Source organism: Eleutherodactylus coqui, chromosome 11 (assembly GCF_035609145.1).
Source record: "Eleutherodactylus coqui strain aEleCoq1 chromosome 11, aEleCoq1.hap1, whole genome shotgun sequence".
NCBI lineage: Eukaryota > Metazoa > Chordata > Amphibia > Anura > Eleutherodactylidae > Eleutherodactylus > Eleutherodactylus coqui.
Genome location: NC_089847.1, coordinates 120,695,106 through 120,702,353, shown reverse-complemented (window position 1 = coordinate 120,702,353; position 7,248 = coordinate 120,695,106).

Below are 7,248 nucleotides of genomic sequence, written 5' to 3'. Positions count from 1 at the left end.
GGAGAGACCCTGTCTGCCTCCCCTTCTTCTCCGGCTAAAACTAGTCTGCCCAATAACAGCTTGCTCCGGATTGGCTGCTGCCACAGAAAACCCCTCATTGGTAGAGTAAGGGTGAACACCCACTTGTGTTTTTCTCACGCATTTTTTTTCACGCGATATGGCTGCATTTTTTTAACACGATTGTCAATGGGACTTTCTAATGTTAAAAAAGCATCGCACAAAAAATTGCAAAGCACCAACTTGCAATGCGTTTTTAACCCTTTCCAATCCACTGTCTGACCTCTAAAGACATTATGATTTAAGGCTGTACAGCTCCGATGCTGGAAGACATCCGTCGGGGTTCTCTTACTGTATATTGCCAGCCTCTCTGCTGTCGGTGCCTATCCAACGTGTCACCTCATGCAGTACCGGCTTTAGCCAGCAGATAGCGTTGTTGTATAATGGCAGAAAAAGTTTAAGCCCCCTAGGAAAACCAGGATACAAATTGGATTGGAAAGGGTTAACATTAGAAAGTCCCCTTGACAATCACGTTAAAAAAACGCAGCCATATCGCGTGAAAAAAACGAGCAAGAAAGACGGAAGTGGGTGTTCACTCTTAGGAGGAGAAGGTTCAGGCGCAGGAAAGTGAGCAGGATGAGACAGGATGTGAAGTAGGGTTAGAGAAAAAGAGCGCGAGTAACAGGTGGAAGTAAAGGAGGAGTTAGAAGAGAGGTTGGAGGTTGTCGTCGGTAGGTGGACAAGAGAGGAGGTGTGCAGCCGTGCTACTGAAGCAAATGATGCTGGAACGGAGAGTATGAGCTCAAAAAGCTACAGAATCAAGTGCAGTGTAGAGGAAGGACAGAACTAGGAAACCAACTACATAACAGTGAGTTGTACGAGCCCCTGTAAATGAAAAGTCAGGAAAAGTGCAAGCAGCCCTATCCTAGTTACTCCATTTTCTGCTAAACTAATCCTTTGGAAACAAACCCTCAGATAACGTAGACTGGTGGGATTCTTCTTTGAATAACCTTAGATCAAAAAAAGAGCATTGAAGTAAAGCTGAATGTGTTATTCAAGCATTCAGAGCATCGTTTATTCAAATGTATGTCAAGTCTGTATCGCTGTAAGTTGAACTGTTAATACATGCCTTTATAAAAAGCTAGTAAACTGTGTACCTTCAGTTTGCTACAGAGGTACTTAGACTCGTTTCAGGTATTTCCAAACCATCAGGTGGAGTTCACTCACCAAAGGTACTGGCGTCACGTGACAACATTGTTAGAACTGTTACTGCCATTGCACCCTGTTTCACAGAGCTAGGCCCTGTTACGTGCTTTTGCCGGGAGATATCGCAGAACCACCCGTGACATCCATCTTGTTTTCGCCGTGGTCATCCCTGCAACTTCCAGTCTCCGGCTCGGACACAGCAAAGGGAGAGGGGAGGACATGATGGAAACCTTCATACATGTTACGGAGGGAGAGAAGGAAGGAAAGTCATGATGGTAACCTTTATATATGTTATAGGAGGAGAGAAGGGAGGGGGGACATGATGAAACCATTTATATATGATACAGAAGGAGAGAAGGAAGAGGGAGGACTTGATGGAAACCTTTTATATATGTGTGCTATTAGGTCAGTGGGGGACGGAAGCGGTGCAGACTGCAGTGACCGGGATGTGAGTATAAGCTGTTTTTAATTTTATTCAACAGCCTGCACATTGGTCCCAGGGCTCAAGTGGCCCACTGCAATTTCTCTCTGGGGAGTCTAGGGCCAATTGGCCCTGTATTTGGCATTGTATGGGAGTATAAACATTGGGGTGTTGACACCCAATCAGTAACTGACCAGCCTGGCCAGTAATCAAGTCTAAAGGCCAGTATTTACTTCTTTACCAGGCATGTTAATGGCCAGTAAAATATTGATGCCAGCTGAGATCACCTGTGGCCAGGCAGCAATCCTGCACCATCCAGTATGTCACTCGCTCTGTCTAGCTTCCATTTGGCTGCCACCATTGTAAACAGAAGCAGATGCCGGGAGGAGAAGTTAGGAGTCACGGCCTCTGATTACAATAGCAGCTGCTGGATGGAATCTAGACAGAGTGAGTGACATACAGGGTGCTGCCTGGCCGCAGGTTCAGGGTAAGTAGGGCACAGAATGAGGCCCTATTACTATTGGGGGCCACTGCTGGCAGCACTGTTACTTTTTGGGCTACTACTGAAGACATTGTTTCTTCTGGGGGCCCTAATATTATTGGAGCCACTACTAGGGACACTGTTATTATTGGGAACACTCCTGGGGCCATTATTACTATTTAGGCCACTACGGGAGCACTGTTACTATTGGGGCCACTACTGGGGTTACTGTTACTACTGGGGCCACTTTTGGGGGCACTATTATTACTATGGGAACTGTTACTATTGGGGTACTCCTAGGGGCTCTATTACTATTGGAGCCACTACTGGGGGTACTGTTACGATTGTGGGCACTACTGGGGGCAATATTATTATTTGGGCGACTTCTGATGGTACTATTACCATTGGGGCTACTACTTGGGACACTATTACTATTAGGGGCACTCCTGGGGTATTATTTCTACTGGGAACACTGTTACTATTGAGGCCACTACTACGGTAGCAACACTGTTACTACTGGGGCACTGTTACTATTGTGGCCACATCTAGGAGCATTATTACTACTGGAGGCATTATTATTATTCAGGCTACTATTAGGGGCACTGTTACTGTTGGGGGAACTCCTGGGGCACTATTTCTACTGGGGACACTGTTACTATTGGAGTCACTATTGGCAGCACTATTCTTACTAGGACACTATTACTATTCAGGCCACCACTGGGGGCACCATTACTATTGGGGGCACTACTGGGGGCACCGTTACTATTGGGGCACTTTTACTACTGGGGCACTGTTACTGTTGGGCCACTTCTGGGAACATTAGTACTACTGGGGCACTATTATTATTGGAGTCACTCCTGGGGGCATTACTACTACTGGGGCCACTACTAGGGGCACTGTTACTATTGGGGCTACTACCCTGGCACTCTTACTATTGGTGGCACTCCTGGGGGAACTATTATTACTGTGGGCACTCCTGGGGGAACTATTACTACTGGGGGCACTGTTACTATTGGAGACAGTGAGGGGGGGACACAATTACTATTGGTGCCACTACTGGGGGCACCGTTACTATTGGGGGCACTCCTGGGAGCACTATTACTATTGGGGCACTTTTACTACTGGGGCACTGTTACTGTTGGGCCACTTCTAGGAACATTATTACTACTGGGGCACTATTATTATTGGAGTCACTCCTGGGGGCATTATTACTATTGGGGCCACTACTACGGGCACTGTTACTATTGGGGCCACTACTAGGGCACTCTTACTATTGGTGGCACTCCTGGGGGAACTATTACTACGGGGGGCACTGTTACTATTGGGGCCACTACTAGGGCACTCTTACTATTGGTGGCACTCCTGGGGGAACTATTACTACTGGGGGCACTGTTACTATTGCAGACATTGAGGGGGGGGGCACAATTACTAGTTTCAGCCAGTAAAATAACAGAGGTAAAACCATTTCTTGTGATAAGCCACGCTTCTAAGCACCCCCCCCCCCTCCCCCTTTTACCTTGGCCGGTATGTTTTTTGTGATAAAAGAGCACATGGGATTGTTTTTTACATACACAGTATATATTGTATATCATTGAAAGGACAAGATGTTGCTTGGTGCCCCATTTTCTGACTTTCTGACTTGTTTAGCCGCAGTTTAGAGAGCCGGCATTGTCATGTAGAATACAATCATTGTTGCCGGATATACTGTAATCACACTTGTGGGGGTTAAATAGCTGATTTACATACATTTATGTTAGAGGTTGATCCTATAAAAATTCCACCTGTCAAGAGGCGTTAAAGCCGAAGACACTTGAGTCTGTGTGTTTTGAAGACCTTTCTGTTGTCTTAAGCCTGAATTGGTTCTCTGAGGAGCACATTTGGGTGCTGCGTAGTTGGCATCGCATGTAATTAAAGTACAAGCAGTGTTCATCTGAAGCCCGGCGCTCAGAATTATACCACATCAAAGGAACATTTTTTAAATAGTTTTTGTTGTTTTTTTTTTGCCTTTTTTCTACAAAAATGGTCACCAGACAGCATACAATTCCCAAGAGCGGACTTACGGCCCATTGTATAGTTGTCTGGAGGTTCCCATTGAACGTTTCACAAAGTGAGCTGAAGACTGGGGGGTCCTTTGATATTTTCAGAGAAGGTCACATGTCCTTTATTTAGAAAGAAACAATTAATGCTCCCAAGTAAATGCCGAGCCGCGCTCTCCAGCCCGAACACATAAAGCTTTGAAGCCTGAATGTCTTAAAGCCAAAGGCAGAAAAGACTTCAAGATGATGGCGCTAATTATGCAAATGGGAAAACGTAATGTGACCAAGATGGAAGCAATTTTTGGCAAAAAGTCATTTGTGCTCTTGTGTGCCCCTGGGATAGTCCGGGCCGCTTGTACGGTATACGCTATAGACCGATACGTTAACTCTTGCAATCTAGTAACGAATAGTATCCACATTCACAAAACTGAGAGTCTTCTGGAAGGAGTGATTGATTTCTGCTCCTCTATTTGATGTTCATTTGCAGCTTTGGTTTCCAACCTGTGGCTCTTCAGCTTGTTTCCAGGGCATGCTGGGAGTTGTAGTTTCCGAATAGTTGGAGACCTCTACTATAGAGAAATAACAACCCTATTGCCGCTGTTTAATTAGTTATAGTCCACCCATCTACTTCTTCACCCTCTGGCATCGAGGAAATGCCCTGTCCGCTCCTCCAGGGTAACCCGGGGTCTCCATTCTCCGGCACCATTTGGGGAGGAGGAAAATAGCACCCCTTGTCCAAATGGATCAGTCTTATGACGGAAGCAAACATTGACTACAATGGGACCTGTTCGGTTTCCGTTTGGGCTTCCGTCTTTCTACAGAAGGACATAGCTCAGCATGCCGTGCTATTTTGGCATGTTTTTAACCACTTAAGGACCCGGACTACTTTGGCCATAGGGACGCAACCGATTTTTTTATGGCTTTTCATCTCCACTTTTCAAAAGCCATAACTTTTTTTATTTTCCAAAACTTTTTTTTAAGGTTTTTCCACTTTTGCACAATAAAAACCCTCTTTTTTAGAAATCATTTTGTTTTTTACATCTTTGCATTCAAAGTCCCATAAGTGTCTTATGCTTCAATGGACTGGGCTTTGTGAGAGCTTGTTTCTTGCATGATGAGCTGTAGTTTTTTTTGTTACCATTTTGGGGCTTTTTTGATCAATTTTATTGCATTTTTTTTGGAAGGCAAAATGAACAAAACAAGGAAAATAAGTTTTTTAGGTTTTTCTTTTACAGTTTTTGCCGTGCAGGATAAATAGTGTGTTCAATTTATTGAACAGGTCATTATGGATATAATGATACCAAATATGATTTTTTGTTTTTTTTAGTGTTTTTTTACTTTATTTATATCATTTTTTTGCATTTTTTTATGTCCCTGTAGGGGATTTGAATCATAAACGCTCTGATTGCTGATACTGCCTGGCAGGTACTTTTGTACTGTAATGCCTTATTGCTTACATAACCTTACATCCTGTGGTGTTAAGGGGCTACATAGAATTCAGTGACACTGATGTGAATGATTTAATGAATTCCTGGATTTCTGCTTTTCCTTGTGTAGCGCGCTGCAGTCTGGGCGAAGCGGCACCTGGTCATGTTACACCTGTATAGCCAATGAAGTCATTTTCCAAGGGACTTCAAAACTTCCACTAAACTATTAACTCCAAACTGCGAAGACTTGAAACAACGTCGAATCTTCTTAGAAGTGGTCAAGTCAAAAGCATGAAGTCAAAAGGCACCCTACCGTGTTTCCCCGAAAATAAGACAGTGTCTTATATTAATTTTTGTTCAAAAAGGTTTAACTTTTTTACATGTATAGCTGCCTAGACACTATTTAAATTGACTTTTTTAATTAACTGTTAGTAGGGCTTAATTTTGGAGTAGGGCTTATATTTCAAGCATCCTCAAAAAGCCTGAAAAATCATTTTGCATCCTCAGAAATTCGGGAAAATCATGCTATGTCTTATTTTCAGGGTAGGTCTTATTTTCAGGGAAACCGGGTAGAAGAACCACAAGACTCTTCAGCTTAAAGGGCTGTACCAAAATCAGCTTTTATTACCTTCAAGAGGAACTGGACGTGCCATGTAGATCACCAGTCAGCAAGAATGGCCCATAGCAGGCTGATGCTTAAAGGGGTTGTCCGGCCACACAGGGTAAAAATTTTTATAATGCTGCTGCTTTCCTTTCAGTAAGGATAGTAACAGACAGCATACAGGGGCTCAAACCGGCCGGCAGATCAGCTGCAATGTCAGTTTCTTACCTTAGATTCTGATCTTCACTGCAGCTTTCAAAGATGGCGCCTCTGTGCTGCCTTTCCACAATGCTCTGCGCTCTCCCTCTTCTGTGTGCGCGCTCTCGATGGTAGTAAGAGACATGAAAAGGCAGGATTTCCCTCAGCTCACGTCCTAGCCCCGCCCACGACACGCCCACCTCTATTGAACTGCTTTACAGTCTCTCCCCGCCCAGGCCCCGCCCCCTGCTAAAAGTAAAGTAAAACAAAACATTTCCCTACACACACACATGCCCTCATAGTGCCCCTCCCACAGCGACCCCCCCACTTCTGTCAGCCGGGTCCCTGCACACACACACACATCACTGCACCCCCCCCCCCCTTGCACACATCCATCCATCTCTCCCTCTCCACCCCCCCCCTTCCCCCGGCACTTCTGACAGCCGGGTCTCCAGACACCACGAACACACACACATCACTGCACCCCCCCCCTGCACACATCCATCCATCCATCTCTCCCTCTCCACCCCCCCCCCAGCCAGGTCTCCAGACACCACGAACACACACACACATCACTGCACCCCCCCCCCTGCACACATCCATCCATCCATCTCTCCCTCTCCACCCCTCCAACTCCTCCTCTCCAACATTTCCAACATTTCTCCCCTTCTCCCCTTCCACATACTTTTCAAGTCCCGATGGTGTCTCCTTGGCTCTTCTCCAAGCAGCAGCGGCAGGCAGTCACTCACTCCGCTCTGGTATATGAAACCAGGAAGTGAGTGTACTGCGCATGCGCCGAACGGCGGCGCGCGTCCCCTGCAATGATTAGGGAAAGAGCGCGGTCCCGGCGGAAGAACGAAGGACTGCACATGCGCGGAGGG